This window comes from Triticum urartu, chromosome 5 (genome assembly GCF_003073215.2).
Source record: "Triticum urartu cultivar G1812 chromosome 5, Tu2.1, whole genome shotgun sequence".
Taxonomy (NCBI): domain Eukaryota; kingdom Viridiplantae; phylum Streptophyta; class Magnoliopsida; order Poales; family Poaceae; genus Triticum; species Triticum urartu.
In genome coordinates, this window is record NC_053026.1 from 405745590 (window position 1) to 405762009 (window position 16420).

Here is a 16420-nt window from a genome sequence, read left to right on the forward strand (position 1 = left end):
GTGTCCGCAGTGGGACAATGAGAACAACAAGAAGAAGAAGAGCAAGGAGTATGACTCCGACGACAAGAAGAAGAAGAAATACTCAAAGTCTTCTTCCAAGTCTTCCTCCAAGTCTTCATCACACAAGAAGAGCTCATCTGGCAAGGCACGTGCGTTTGTTGGCAAGGAAATGGATTCAGAGGAGGAGTCCGCTTCTGAGGAGGCGGAGGTGGAGTCCGCTTCTTAGGAGGCGGAGGTGGAGTCTGAGGAGGAGTCCGATTCTGGCGTTGCGAGTCTGGCTACAGCATACGTTGCCAAGTCCATCTTCAACACTGAAGACAATGACTCCATCACCGACACCGATGCAAATGACAAGGACTACTCCGCTCCTACCTACTGCTTCATGGCACGCGGTGCCAAGGTAAACACACGCACTACTCACTATCAAACATCTAGTGACGATGACTCTGACTGTGGTTCCAAACCCAGCTACAAAACACTCGCTAAAATTGCAACTGAACAACAGAAAACCATGGAACACATTCAAAAACTGTTAGACAAAAGCGATGATCTGTTAGACGCTGAAATGACTCGATCTCAGTCCTTAATTGAAGACATAAAAGATCTTCACGTTAAGTATGAGGAACTTGAAAGTCGTCATGAAACGCTCTCAACAGCTCATGAAAGGCTTTCCTATGATTATCTTCAAAGGAAGCAAGATCTTGAGAAATTGAGAGCGGCTCATGAAGATCTTCAGAAAGAAAACGAGTCGCTTCGCGCCAAACAGATCAGTTCAGCTCAGGAAGGATTTGAACCACCATGTCTTAAATGCATTGAGCGTGCTAATGCTACTTCTGTTGCTGAATATTCTACTGCTGCTACTGTTGCAATATCATCAACTGTTGATGTGGGAACTAACCCCTCTGCTGAGGATACCACTGCTATTGCTGATGAGAATGCTAGGTTGAAGACATTGCTTGAAACAGGGATGTACAAAAGTCTTAAAGGGCATCAGACACTATGTGATGTCCTCAAAAGGCAGATCCTGAACCGAAACCCGATGAAAGAGGGTGTTGGGTTCGTAAGGAAAATGAATGCTGATGGCTCTTACTGGAAACCTGAGAAGTACCCCAAAACCACATGGGTTGCTGCAAAGGAACCTTCAGCAGATCCATCCACTCTATCTGGCTTCACTTGTGCTAAACCCATTGTCATTGATGAATCCTTTGATGCAAACTATAAACTGTTTAAGAATCAGAATGGTGAAGTGTTTGCCAGGTACATTGGTACTAACTGCAGGAATGGACCGCCTATGAAGAAGATCTGGGTGCCAAAAAAGTATTTGGAGAATCTTCCTGTGAATGTCATCATGACACCATAGGTGAAGAAGACAAACCCCAGACCACAGGCTTCATACGGTCCAAAGGCTTCATACAGACAGAGGACTCACCTAAGTCACACTAACGCAAATGTTTTGCAGGGAAACCATACTCAGGCCTATGAATATGAGCGTGGTTCATCAAACCGCCATGTTCATAAGACCAAGAACTATTCTGCTTATTCTTATGAGTACTATTGACCGCCTGCAATACTTTTTGCTAGGGCTCCAAAGCCAAGGTTCTCAGACGCTGCACTTAGACTTATTGCTTCTAAGCCACCCTTGAAGATGTGGGTGGCTAAGAAAGCTTAACTCTCTTTTGCAGGGAAGGGTCTCCAGCAGAAAACCAAAATCATCTGACGCTATTGCTGGGGACCTTAAACATCTTGTAGGGCGCAAGATCAAATGCCCGAATGGTCTTATTATGTACTTCGTTCCTGAATCGCTTGCTACTCTCCCTATCAGTCCTAATCTGGATCTAAGCTTTCATAACCCACTGGTTCGTCAAATGTTTTTGCTTCACAATTCTCTTCGTGAAGCCTATCCCCCTAACTGCACTGTAGGGTACGACACCAGCGTCTTCAGAATGGATTATTGATAGTGGGTGTACCAATCACATGACTGGCAAAAGAAACCTTCTTATGGACTCAACCTTACGTCCATCCGACAAGAGTCACATCATATTTGCTAACATTGGTAAAAGTAAGGTATTGGGTCTAGGTAGAGTTGCAATCTCAAAGGATCAACACATGGATAAAGTCATACTTGTTGAATCCCATGGCTTCAACTTAATGTCTGTCTCAATGCTTTGCGATTTGAACATGATCGTAATGTTTGGAAAATATCGCTGCCTTGTTCTAATGGAATCTGACAAGTCTTTAGTGTTTGAAGGGTATCGGAAAGATGATTTGTACGTGGTAGATTTCTCAGCAGGACCACAGCTTGCCGTATGTCTTCTAGCTAAAACTTTAGAATGCTGGCTCTGGCATCGGAGGCTAGGGCATGCTGGCATGAGGAACCTCCACACCCTTGCAAAGAAGAAGCATGTCATAGGCATCGAGGGCGTCAAGTTTAAGGAAGATCACTTATGCGGTGCCTGTGAAACAGGAAAGATGACGAGGGCCAAACATCCCTCGAAGACAATCATGACAACAACTCGACCCTTCGAACTGCTCCACATGGATCTTTTCGGTCCCACTCATTACTCAACTCTTACTACTACTGCTTGTCTCTATGGCTTTGTCATTGTTGATGATTATTCTAGATATACTTGGGTGCACATAATCCTCTACAAGACTGAAGTGCAGGATGTCTTCAGACGCTTCGCAAATCGAGCAATGAACAACTATGGCGCCAAGATAAAGCACATCAGAAGTGACAATGGCACTGAATTCAAGAACACTGGCCTTGATACATATCTTGATACTTTGGGCATAACACATGAATTCTCAGCCCCGTACACGCCACAGCAGAATGGCGTCGTCGAACGCAAGAACAGAACACTCATTGAGATGGCCCGAACGATGCTTGATGAATACAAGACTCCAAGAAAATTCTGGCCTAAAGCCATTGATACTGCATGCCATACAATCAATCGTGTTTATCTTCACAAGCTTCTGAACAAGACATCTTATGAGCTCCTTACTGGCAAGAAGCCAAATATCAGTTACTTCAGAGTATTTGGCGCCAGGTGCTGGATCAAGGATCCACATCACACTTCAAAATTTGCACCAAAAGCACATGAGGGTTTTATGCTTGGATATGGAAAGGATTCGCACTCCTACAGAGTCTTCAATCTCTTTCATTATAAAGTGGTTGAAACAGTGGATGTGCGGTTCGATGAGACTAATGGTTCACAAAGAGAGCACCTGCCAAATGTGCTAGATGAAGTTCCATCCAGTGAATCAATCAAACTAATGGGAACTAGAGAAATCATACCCTCTGAAGCTCAACCTAAAGAGGAACTTATCATCTTCGCACCTGATCAACCTGAAGACAATGCTCAGCCTGAAGACAATCCCTCTAACAATGACAATGACAATGATCAACAAGAGCAAAATCTTCGCCCTGTACATCCTCGTGTTGCCAATGAAGTGCAGATTGAGAGAATAATTGATAGCATCAATGCACCCGGTCCGCTCACTCATTCAAGGGCAACTCAGCTAGCAAATTTCTGTGGGCACTTCGCATTCATCTCAACAACAGAACCTAAGAAAGTTGAAGAAGCCTTCATGGAACCTGAATGGATTCAAGCCATGCAAGAAGAGCTTCAACAGTTTGAGCTGAATAATGTATGAGAACTGGTTAAGCGTCCTGATCCTCGGAAGCACAATATAATAGGCACCAAATGGATATACCGCAACAAGCAAGATGAGCATGGTCAAGTTGTCAGAAACAAAGCTCGTCTCATTGCTCAAGGATATACTCAAGTGGAAGGGATTGACTTCGATGAAACATTTGCTCCTGTGGCTCGACTTGAAGCCATACGCATACTGCTGGCCTATGCAAATCATCATAACATACTTCTATATCAAATGGATGTGAAGAGTGCTTTTCTCAATGGCAAGATTGAAGAAGAAGTGTATGTTGCACAACCGCCTGGCCTTGAAGATCCAAAACATCCTGACATGGTATACAAGCTCAACAAGGCACTGTATGGCCTCAAACAAGCCCCTCGGGCTTGGTATGACACACTCAAATACTTCCTGAAGAGCAAAGGCTTCATACCTGGTTCCCTCGACCCCACTCTCTTCCCGAAGACATATGATGGTGAACTGTTTGTGTGCCAAATATATGTGGATGACATTATCTTCGGCTGCACCAATCAGAAATACAGTGAAGAGTTTGGACATATGATGCAAGAGCAATATCAGATGTCCATGATGGGAGAGCTGAAGTTCTTCCTCGGTCTTCAAATACGACAGCAACGCAATGGCATCTTCATATCTCAAGAGAAGTATCTCAAAGATTGCCTGAAGAAGTTTGGTATGCAAGACTGCAAAGGCTTCACGACGCCAATGCCAGCCAAACATCATCTGGATCCCGATGACAATGGTAAAGAGTTCAATCAAAAGGTATACCGCTCCATGATTGGTTCTTTACTTTATCTATGTGCATCTAGGCCAGATATTATGCTTAGTGTTTGCATGTGTGCTCGATTCCAAGCGGCACCAAAGGAGTCGCATCACTTAGCTGTGAAGCGAATTCTTCGATATTTGGCTCACACCCCAACTCTAGGATTACGGTATCCAAAGGGCTCAGAGTTTGATCTGGTTGGATTCTCGGATGCTGATTATGCTGGTGACAAGGTGGATCGCAAGTCTACATCAGGCACCTGTCATTTTCTGGGACGATCACTTGTATATTGGTATTCAAAGAAGCAGAACTGTGTATCTCTCTCCACTGCTGAATCTGAATACATTGCTGCTGGATCTTGCTGCGCTCAGCTTCTATGGATGAAGCAAACACTCAAGGACTATGGCATTCATCTGAAGCAAGTGCCACTCTACTGCGACAAGGAAAGCGCCATCAAGATTGCCAACAACCCAGTTCAGCACTCGAAGACAAAGCACATTGAAATTCGTCATCACTTTTTCAGAGATCATGTTGTGAAGGAAGATATTGATATCATACACGTCAACACTGAAGAGCAATTGGCAGATATCTTCACCAAGTCCTTGGATGAGAAGAGATTTTGCAAGTTACGGTGTGAGCTAAATATCTTGGAATCCTCAAATGTCCTGTGATCAGGCACACATCCTAACACTTATGCATATTGATGACTTAGATGTGCAACACATGAAGTAAAATATATCTTCAATCAATGAAGACATACATTCTAAGTGTGAATACATTAATGTGAAATTTGACTTCGGAGCGCCACGATAATTGTGCACCGTGTCTGGGTCTAATACTTCCTATACGGTGGGTAACGCCACCACCAAAGGTTCTGTTTGAAATGTTTCACTCATGGCGTTACATTTGCTATGTCTTCACATTTGGTTTGGCTTCAATTTCAACATGTCTTCATGATTACCTTCACTATATTGATTATATATATATATACTAGTGTTCTGTCCTCTACAGCATTCACTTATAGCTATGTCTTCTTGTTGAATCTTTTGAACTAAGTGAATGTGATCGGACCCTAACCTCTCTATGCTTTCTATCTCAAACTCTATCTCTCCAAATCATATGCATTTTATTGAAACTGTCGAATGTCTTCTCTACGTCCTTGTCAGCAGAAGATACAGAGACAAACATCAAGTCCGTTTTCAATGCTCATTCCTTCACCTGAAACCCGGAGAAGTGGGAACGACCGCCCGATAATCTAGACGTGCATGGGACGTGGAACAACCCCCGATATGCTGCATGATGGCCACGTGTTCCTCAGATGTGAATCGCCAGGGACACCTATGTAATAACACTGAGCCGCCCCTGTCCCTATAAATACACGCCTCACCACAGTCATTATCTCTTCTTCCACTCTCGCACGAACCCTAGCGCCACCGCTAGCCCTCGACGACACCGGCGACGAAGCGCTTCGTTGCCGCAACCTCTCCGACGCCGTCTTCACGCCGACCGCGGACATCGTCTTCTCCGCCGTCGCCGTAGGTGTCCTCCGTCACCAAGTTAGGGCACGGACGATCGAACTGCTCGGCCTCCTCTTCCACTCCGTCTAGCAGTTCCTTGTGTGGTAAATAAAACTTTCTTTTTACGGCCCCTTTGATCCTACAGATTCGTCACTTTCTACCACAAGTAGTTTCTGTTCACACATGTTGGATCCACTTCATACTGCATCTCATATTATGCCTAGTATGTTCACTTATGCTTCACAAAGCAGTTAGATTCCTCACTTGTACTGATCTCTGGATTCGTACAAATCTGGAACCAACTCCTTATCTATGAGTGAATGTCTTCGCACGATGAGGTCAATGTCTTCTAAACTGATTTATCTTTAAAATCTTCTGAGAATGCATATGACCTCTTCCCCTTCCCTCGCACCTTAATGCTGTCACAGGTACATGTCCGTGGGAGAATTCTTTGGTTTTCATAGTCTGCATTCATTTGCAGAATTCTTACAGCATCATATAAATTCTCCCGAAGCCAGTTCCTGTTTGTCCAGCAAGCGAAAGCCTCTGAAGTCTTTGAACATGTTGAAGCCATTCAGTTTAAAGTTCATGGCTACAGAGAAATCTGCAAGGAAGGAAGGCAGACAGCATCGTGGGGGAACATCAAGAGATTTGCCTGATGACCTCTCAGAGCTTTACAAGATAGATCCTGAAGAGGATTATAATCAGCAAGACCTGAATCCAGTGGATTCGAAGATATTGGGCAGAACAGTGGTACAAATACAGATTCGTGACCAAGGAATATGCTGAGAAGAGTGCTATCAAAAGTCCTTGGGGTGATATTCTCTTCCGAGGCCTTCCACCCAAGAACAGAGCTGAAGCTATTGCTCAGGGTTTCTATCCGTGTATGGTCCATGGACCTCAGCCTGAAGATGCCGACCCATCATCATTGCTATGGTGTCATGACGATAATCTCTTCAAGCGCAACTTCCAGCGTGCAAAGGCATCGGCCAAGGAAAACAAGAAGTCATTGGGACTAGACTTCAACCCTGGTCCTTCTGCTCCCCGGGCTGACGGCACACGCGATGCAGAACCCAATGTCATCGGTCCTTTCTACAACCTTGAAGGTCTCATAACCCATATCGTGGTTCAAGGGACAGCCGTGAATGAGCCTGCAGATGACGCTGAATCAGATGAAGCGCCTGCAGCGCCAAAGCCAAAGAAACTGAAGCAGCCAAAAGCTTCAAAGCCTACCCCTGCACCAAAAATCTCACGGGCGAAGCCACTGGCCACTGCACCTCCTGAAGACAGTGTGCAGTCTGAAGACTTGTCACGCATCTCCAAGCCCCAGAAGGTCAAGATGCCTCTGCCACACACCGGCCAAGAACTAACAGCTGCTGCTATTCTGCGCAACGATGCCATTGATCTGTTCAGTGATGAAGATCTTGCAGATGACGCTCTTGAGCAACTGATCAAGAGCAAAGAAAAAGCAGAAATCTTCAACAATTTGCCTCTCTTTGACATGGCAATCATCCACGACTTCATTGATGAGTGGTTTGAAACGCCCAACCTCAGCTTTGAAGACTGCAACTTTTCATTGGTCTTAGTGTCGCCTTCCATAGCGCCATTGCTTCAGAGCTAGCTCTAGCTCAGTGCATCGTCGGACTAAAGCAGAAGATTGACTTTGAGAAAGCTCAGTTCAAGAAGCATATGGCCAAGCTCTGCGTGCAAGAGGTCAAGAACTTCAAGATCATGCTGCACGAGCTTAAAGAAGCCTTTCTCAAAAAGTGTGAAGAAGCTCAAGCTTCTCGTGAGCGCATGAAGAGCCTGGCTGACAAGTGTGTGCAAGCCTACAATGAGGCTGAGAAGCGCAAGGCCCTTGGGCGTCCTGGCATCGACCCCAGGATGGCTGCAAAAAAGAAGAAGAAGCCCGCTATGGCCAAACCCGATACACCAAGGCAGGAAGCAGATCCCATTATCTTCCCAACTAGCATGACTGGCTCGAAGCCAAAGGCCAGGTCAACCGCTTCAGAACTGAAGGAGACGAGGACTGCTGAGGCTGAAGCCAAAAAGAGAAAACATTCTGAAGCCTCTGCTACTGCTCCCTCCAAGAAGAAGCGGAAGACCAAGAAGGAACGGGCTGCTCCCACAGAGCCCTTAATTGTTGAACCCATCTCCATGGTTCGCCCAGCCACCGAACATCAAGAGCGCCAACTGACTGTCCATGAGCCTGCTTTCACAGAGGCTCATGAAGCTGAAGACTTCCCAGCAGCTGATCCCACCGCTGCTGAAGACATTGGTCACCATGACCATGTTGAAGATGATGCAGTTCTTCCTCAGATTGAGCACCAATAGGTATCATCGCCTGTGCTAATGCACAACAAACTCATCAGCATTGGTCGTCCTCTGACGCCAATTGCTCAGGATGCATCATGGGCTGATCACCCACAATCACAAGAGGAAGATGACTTTGAGGCCCAGCCAACTCCAACTCCACAGGCGTCGCCAGCGTTACGCAGGCTTCGCAAAGGACCAAGGCCTCCAGTCTCCGAGTCTGAAGCTAAATCTGCTGAAGACATTCCGGCTGCATCAGCCGATGAAGAAGAAACCCCAAGAGTTCCTACACCCCCGTCTCACCAAGAAGCTGTTCTCGAGGAGAACGTGACTGTGACCGACCCTCCAGCTCATCAAGTGGAGGTTGAGAATCTTGAGGCTGCCACCAACGCCACTGACGCTTTCATGACTGAAGCCAATGTGAAGCCTTCACCAACCCAAGCACCAGAAGTCAGCGAAGCCACTGATGCTACTACTTCTGTTCCTGCGCCTGCTGCTGGTCCTCAGTTTGACTATCATGTTGAGCACAGGCCTCAGGTACAGAAGCCAATCCCAAGATTGCCCAGATTTCCAGGTCCTACATCAGCACCTGGATCCTTCAATGTCAACGGCTTCAAAGAAGACAACACTTTCTTCAATAGCTCCAGGAACCCCTACTCAAGGGAAAGAATATCTTCTGATCGGTTCTGGAGCTATCCACAATGAAGCTATTACTCCTGCATTCTATACAATCAAGGTCGCATCTTCCCACATAAGCATCTTGACATCGAAGCAATAGCTGGTCTCTGCCCTGTCTGGAAGAAGCTCTGGATTGCTTCAAAGAGGTTGGCTTGTTGCCGTTTGTCACCGACCAAGAGCACTGGAATGAAGAGTTGCTGCTCCAATTCTATGCCACACTTCATATCCGTGGGTACAACAGAGATCCGAAGGCTTGGATCCTGAAGTGGATGACAGGAAATGTTCATCACGAAGCCAAAGCCTTTAATATCATTGAGCTCACTGGTCTGCCCACTCCTGGCGATCTCTACGAACCTGGCTGTCAGCTTCACAGTGAAGCTATGGAGAGCATCTTTCAGAAGCCTGAACCAAACATGAGTCAGATGCTCAGTATGATGAAACCATTGCCACACGATGCTGCATATCCTAAGGAGTTCCTTGTTGAAGACCTTGAATATCTGCCAAGGACTATTTATCACATCATAAGGCGAACTCTCTGGCTTATCAAAGGACATTCTCCACATGCCAAGCTGGAAGGTACAATGAAGACTTTGGTCTTCTATATTCTTCATGGCAAATGCTTCAATGCACAGGACTTCTTCATCTGCCAACTTGCTGCATCAGGCTCTGATCTATTTGGCTTGAAGTTCTACGCTCCATGGATAATGCGGCTGATTAAACTCCACTCCGCTATCTCATATCAGCCATCTGCTCGCAATCATCGGATCTTTCTGCCTGATGTGAATATGTCCGTTGAAGCCATTTATTCTGAGCCTGCCAAGGAGCCTCTGAGTCTTCAGAATGCGGAGCATCAAAGTTTTTCTCAGAATATTGAAGGAGTTGAAGCAGTCACTCGTGTTTATCCTTTGGCTGGAACTACACGTGCACCACATGCTGCCCTTACTGAAGCCACCGATAGCACAATTGCCCAACGACCCAAGAAGCGCACTCGTGTCCTCAATGACCGAGAGCTTCTGGTGGCTCTTCATCAGAAACAGGATAGGCATCATGACTGGCTGAAGCGCCAAATGCAAAGCCTCTTGGTGGATGTCAACCACATTCGCAATCTTGCCACCAAGAATGCCTTTGTTGCCCATGAAACCTCTCGACGCACCTGGAAAGGGCTGACGCTTATGTGCTCTGAAGATGATCTTCAAAAGGATGGTTTCTCTGAACGCTTCAAATTTGACTCCACACCTCCTCGAAGGGCAGTGCTGCGATGAACTCCATCTCTTGAAGACTCTGAGTTCTCTTCCTCTACTGCAACTGTAAATGCCAGAGTGATCGAGGACGAAGACGATGCTACTTCACCGCCACCTCCTTCAGCACGCTTCGACCCTGCTCCAAGTTCTTCTGCACCGCCGAACACCACCGACGACCCTGCTGCTTCACCTACTCTTCATGGGAACGAGTAGATGCTCTATGTCTTCAAACCTTTTTGGTCCTTACTGACAAAAAGGGGGAGAAGCATATGAGTTTGATAGTCTTCAAGCGGGTCCACATGGGCGGTTGCTTTATATTTTGCCTCGTGTTTACAGCTCTCGTTTTGATACTTTTGATTCTTCGAGTTGTAACACCTAAACTCGATGGTCGTCTGCTAATTATTTGCCACTTTGTGATGCGATGATAAATTCCGCATGTGCGACGATAAATTCCGCACTTAGATCATTTTGCAGACGTCCATTTTCCATTATGCATGTCATTATCTTCACATACCTTCACATGCATAGTGGATTGTCATCATAAGTTGAAGAGGATCTCCACAAGCACAACCTGCCATGTGCATTTGCATTCCAAAAGCAAATTACTTATATGCACATCTTCAGAGGGAGCCCTCACAGCTTATGAAGACAATTCCCTATCCTTTTACAATTTCACATATTATATTCCCCGTTGAAAACTTCAACTAGTTTGTCATCAATCACCAAAAAGGGAAGATTATAAGTGCATCTAGTGCCACCCCTAGTTGGTTTTGGAGTATTGACGACAAACCTAGTTGAGGGACTAATGTGTTTGTGAGAATTGCAGGATAACACAGGTAGAAGTCCCTCATTGATTCGGTTTTCTTACCAGAGATGACCCCTAAAAATGTATGAAGACATTGATGTCAAAGGTGGTATATGAAGATATTCTCATCGAAGACTATGACAAGAGAAGACATCGCATGAAGCCTATGGAGCTCGAAGACTTAGATCTATCGTAGTTCTTTTTCTTCTTTGTTGAGTCATAGGAACCACCGTACTGTTAAGTGGGGTCCAAGAGAACCAGTCAGAATAACTGAAGTGATGCTTAACCAAAACCTATGTCTTCGAGTGAAGACTATGAGAGCGAATCTTGTGCAGAGTCGGACAAGTCAGCTTTGCTTGTAGCCCAAGTAAAGTTGCCGTGTGTGTTTGAAATCTGACCGTTGGAACACGTGTCGGTTCCTTAGTGACCCAGGGTCATTTCGGGCAAATCAGGTCGGATTGCCTAGTGGCTATAAATAGCCCACCCCCTACAACCATAAACGGTTGGCTGCTCAGAGTTAGAGTACGGCTTTTGTCATTTGAGAGCAACCCATCTCGAAGCCTTTGAGAGAGAATTCCTTGCGAGGATAAAGCCCTAACCACCCAGAGCCAAAGAGTGTTAGGCATCACTTAAGTCTTCTTGTCTGTGTGATCTGAAGACTTATTACACTTGAGGATTGTGAATCCTCCAGCCGCTTAGGCGTCACGTTCTGAGCATCCAAAAGACATTGTGGATCGCCGGTGAACGAAGTCTGTGAAGGTTTGGGAGTCTACCTTGAAGACTTACCAGAGTGATTGGGCGAGGTCTGTGTGACCTTAGCTCAATGGGAATACGGTGAGGACTGGGTGTCCTGAGCTGCGTGTTCAGGACTGGGTGTCCGGGACTGTGTGTCCTTAGGTTTAAATACCTAGCCACCTAACCAGACGTACAGTTGTCACACCAACTGGAACTGGTCCAACAAATCATTGTCTTCAACGAGTCACTGGTTTCATCCTTCCCTTCCTTTACTTACTGTTGGTCCTGGTGAAATTATTGTATGATTGCACTATTTTCTGTCTTCACTGAGTGACTGCTTGTTCTGATCGGCTTCATAATATCTTCCTACCTGATCCTTACTACCTAGCTGATATTAGTCATTGTGCTTTTACTTCATTGAATACTTGACTATGGTTTGCCAAATGTAGTCTACCTTCCGCTGCATCTCTACTCTTAATGGAGCAGTTGGTAGTCTCCGCCGGTCAATTTTCGTCCCACCATTTTCGTCCAGATTTTTTTCGTCGGTTAACCTTCGTAGATTTTTTTTTGGTTCCGTCCACCGCCTCCCCTCCGCTGGTTTTAGCGTCGCGACAGAACCAATCCCTCGCTAGCCCTACCTCCTCTCCCGTCTCCAGTCGCAGCCGCCGCCGCACCCCAATCCAACCCCGCCGCCGGCGATCTCCTCGCCCCCCTGTGCCGTCGCCCCCAACCTTCTATTCCTCTCCCAAGGGAAGGGAAGGGAAGGCAAGGCAAGGGAAGGGAGAGGGAGCGCCCAGATCCACGGCGGCATCAGCGCGCCGTCCTCGACCTGATCCGCGTCCGTCCACGGATGAGAGCTAATCGGCGCAGGAAATCCCCGTCCCCGCGTCCGAGCCCCGCCACCCTCCGCAACGGCTCGACCGCCCATCGACGCGCTGCCCCCGCGGCGCCCGACCAGTTCGGCTCTCGCGGCTGGTGGACGCGCCCTTGCTGTTGCCGACGCCGGCTCGCTGCGCCCCACTGGCCCTCACGCGTCTTCTGTCAATGGTTACAACTCACGTTCCTCTCTATTTTCTCTTTGAATTTTCTTTTGAGCCGGTCAGGAAGCAAGAACATGTCGATTGACATGCCAATTGGAGATGATTTGAGGAATTTTTACGTGTTTGGTAGATGGACTTGAGAGGTCAAGGAGTTTCCATTGGGACATCGGGACATGCTCCTCCATCTCCTCCGGTGGACGACATCCAACATCGCCAGGTAGATTACTGTTTTTGCAAATTCCAGTTCTTGATGTTTAAAACTGGATGATCTGCACCCAACCCCTCTATTGTTCTATTTCTGCTTAAATCTGATTTGGTTGTTCAGTTCATGCACTTATGGACTGAAGAAAAAAAAATGGAAATGAAGAAGAAAAGAATAGCAATATTATCATATGCGAGGTTTGCTTTTAACCTTGGTTCCTAACCAATATTTGCTTCATAATTCTGCCGAGAGATTCACACTGTCATTCATATTATGAATATAGTTCATAACCAGTATTCTCTTTTATCTAATTATATGTACAGAAAGGAGTAATCTGAAGTGAATTCATGCTATGTTAACAGTCTAACAAACATCTTGGAGGTGTGAATGCTTTCTTGGGTCTGACAAGTAATCAATAATTGATGGTATACTGGGATTTTTCTCATACTTCTAGCACTTCCTCATTGACAATAAAGCAAGTAGTATCACAACAAAGGCTATCCAGGTATTTTTTTTCAACTATAATCCTTCCAGCTTTAGGAACTGCTCAATTGGATCTGCACAATCCAACAAAATAAATGTGCATAGTGTCTGCGACACTTTCATCCGATCATCACGAAGGGAGTTGTAGGAGTAAAAAAGTATGTCATACTGTTTTTTCAGTTCAAGCCAAAAGGCTAGGACAGGTAATACTTGTTTTTACAGTACTTGTGCAAAAAGTATGTCATACTGTTTGCTCTAGATGATTTTGATGAATTTTACAACCTTATTTTCAGTTGTTTACCCCAAGAAATGGTCTGCTTTCATGGGGTTTATTGAATCCAGGAAAGAACTGTGAGTAGTAGCGAACCAGACATGAAAAGTTTCAGAGAACTACGAAAACTCCGGTCAGTTTTGTCGGGATCTTGTGACACAGTTCCAGGACTCTATTGACTAAGGAAATGATATATATGTGTGATTTATCCTGTTAAAACTTTTAGTGTTCACTTAGGGGTGAGTGCAACCAGTAACTGAATTTAGACTACGAACTAGAGTATGACAGTAAAGTCAGGAGCATGATGGAGAACACACGGGACATTGAGGACTAATGGTCAACACTTAAATCTTGCTTTACATACAGTTCAGTTCCAAGTAGTCTGATACATAGATGGCGAGGGGAGTGCTGATTTGGGGTTGATTTTGGTAATTATATATTTTCCTTGATGACTGTCATTTTGTTGTCCTACATGTGCTCTATGATATGCATAACAACTTGAGAGCACCTTTGCTTCTCTTGATGTGCTTCGTCATACAGTTTTTTAAAGTGCACAAGCAAGCTTGCGAGTGATGACAACTACTATGACCTACAACCTTGAATCTAGGTTTTTGGGGTTGAACATAGGGGCACAGCGCGCTCTCCCATCTAACCAGTGAAGCGTAATGAAGGAAAAACTACAATATACAAATCGTCACCGTCATTCAGTTTGTCCAAAACTGAGAAAAGCTCTTTAAAAAAACTGGGAAAAGCTCACGTGATGGAATGAGATGAGATTTCAACATCATGATTGCGTTTTATAATTTGAACAACCAAAGTAGATGGTCCCGTCAGCCCGTGTTTGACAATATGAAGGGACAAACTTGTTGATCCATTATTTTGCCAGGAAAATACAATAATTCGGAGGGCTTAAATATGGATAATAGATCTGACATAATCTAGCAAGGTGAGTGACTCAATTGCACATGTGCAAAATGGAAGTTTAAACTTCCTTGAATCTCTTGTAGGGTTTGGGGGAGATTGTCAGCGAGCCACTGATGAAAGTCCTTTTGCGATGACAATGCTAGAGAAGATTTGAAAGATCTTGGTTGGCGTGGGGCAACTTGTGTATTCCTGGATGGGGGCGCCGTCCGGTGGCAGTGGGGTGTGGCAGTTGCCGCAGCTGGGCACAACCGGGAGTCCACCTATCCAGAACACCCAACTATTTCATCCGGTGAACTGCGAAGAGCTTCTGTGTGCATCTCCGTTATATTTAACTACGACAGGCTTATGTTATCTTATCGCGAACTCATTTTTCAGTTTGTGCCCAACGTGACTGCATGTAAATATGTAATACAGCAATTTTGTTCTTCCTTTTTGTTGTTCGATTGACTCAGTATACCATCTCAAATGTCATTCCCTTTATAGCTAGCACATCATCTCCAAAGAATTTATTTAAGTTGAAATCCAGTAATTATATGTTGATCGCATAAGCAGGCTGATGGTGTCTTGGTCGAATTTTTCTATTCCTTCTCTATGGAACTAAAACTGTTCTTTCCTGAATATATTGGATCGCAAAGAACTAAACCTTTGTACAATGTCTTTGGGCATATTCTGAATTTGCAGAATTAGCACAAATCTGAAAGCATATATGCAGCTCCCAGATGTTGCAGGCTAGAGGAAGGGCAGGCACTCATGCGATACCATGTATCTGGTAGTGGTTTCGTTCCCCAGACGCTATGCATTTATTGTCTGGTTTGTTCATATCTGTTAGCTCTATATTAACCTTCTTTTAGTTACTTCCCATGATTTTCTTTGTAAGAAACCCCAGAAATATATATAGGTGTATTTTCCTGTAAAGATGCTAAATTTTGTTGGTCTTATTTATGGGATAGCGGAACCATTTTTGTGTGCACTTAATTGTCAGGTTGGACGCGCCGGGTGTGGGGACACTGCAGGACATGTTTGATCATCATGTCAGTGAATTCTGGCGAGAATGAACCAAGTGAGCTTTTGTAGCTGGTCTATTCAAAATGGATGAACGGACCAGTTAGTGTACATATAAGTTTGCACTCTGTTTTCCTGCTCATTCGTGCAATGTGTTCATGGGAGACTTATTTTAGGAAAACATAAAATAATTTTTCTTTCTGTGCATACTACTCCAGCTTTCAAGTGCCAGGCTTCAATAAATCTGAAATTTCTATCGCTCGATTTGCAGTGTTTATTTTACGGTTACTACTGGGAAATGTTTCCTTTTAATCATTTTTATCTGGTACACACCATTGTAAGTGTATTATTTAAGAAATCAAGTCCATTCTGGAAGAATATTCACTCATGATAGTTTTGAGTTTCGGTAAAGCAGAATGTGTACATTCATTTTAAAATTGTCCAATGGATAATAGATTGTTCCGCATAAAAGAAAATGATGCTTACAAAAAATTATGCTCGATTAGGATGTAACGATGAGTGATGCTACTTGGGATGATGCTCAATTAGGTAGAGGACACATCAATGGTGGGGTAGCCATAGGCATAGCTAATAGGTGGAGTAGGAGAAGATGTACATATGATGGTGATGTGAGCACATACATAGGAGTGAAGCTAGCGAAGATACAACAAGCTTGCTGCGAGAAGAGGAATGGAAGAGGATTTCGAGCAGAGGAGATGGGGGCCATGGTATAAATTTAGAGGATTAGGAAAAGGGTGTGCACATGATGGTGAAATG

The 16420-nt window shown here is 44.9% G+C and overlaps 1 long non-coding RNA gene across 8 annotated transcripts; it reads left to right on the forward strand.

Annotated features, from left to right (window-relative positions):
- Positions 1-12303: 12303 nt before the first annotated feature.
- On the forward strand, positions 12304-15907 carry LOC125509316. 8 transcript variants are annotated; one of them, XR_007284037.1, is made up of 6 exons: positions 12304-12768; positions 12892-12978; positions 13087-13850; positions 14725-14952; positions 15323-15410; positions 15624-15907. It is a non-coding gene; the product is annotated as an uncharacterized LOC125509316 (long non-coding RNA). The 8 variants fall into 8 exon arrangements; XR_007284043.1 differs by having other exon boundaries at positions 13087-13649; positions 13740-14952; XR_007284040.1 differs by having other exon boundaries at positions 12305-12768; positions 13087-13160; positions 13287-14952.
- The last annotated feature ends 513 nt before the right edge of the window (positions 15908-16420 follow it).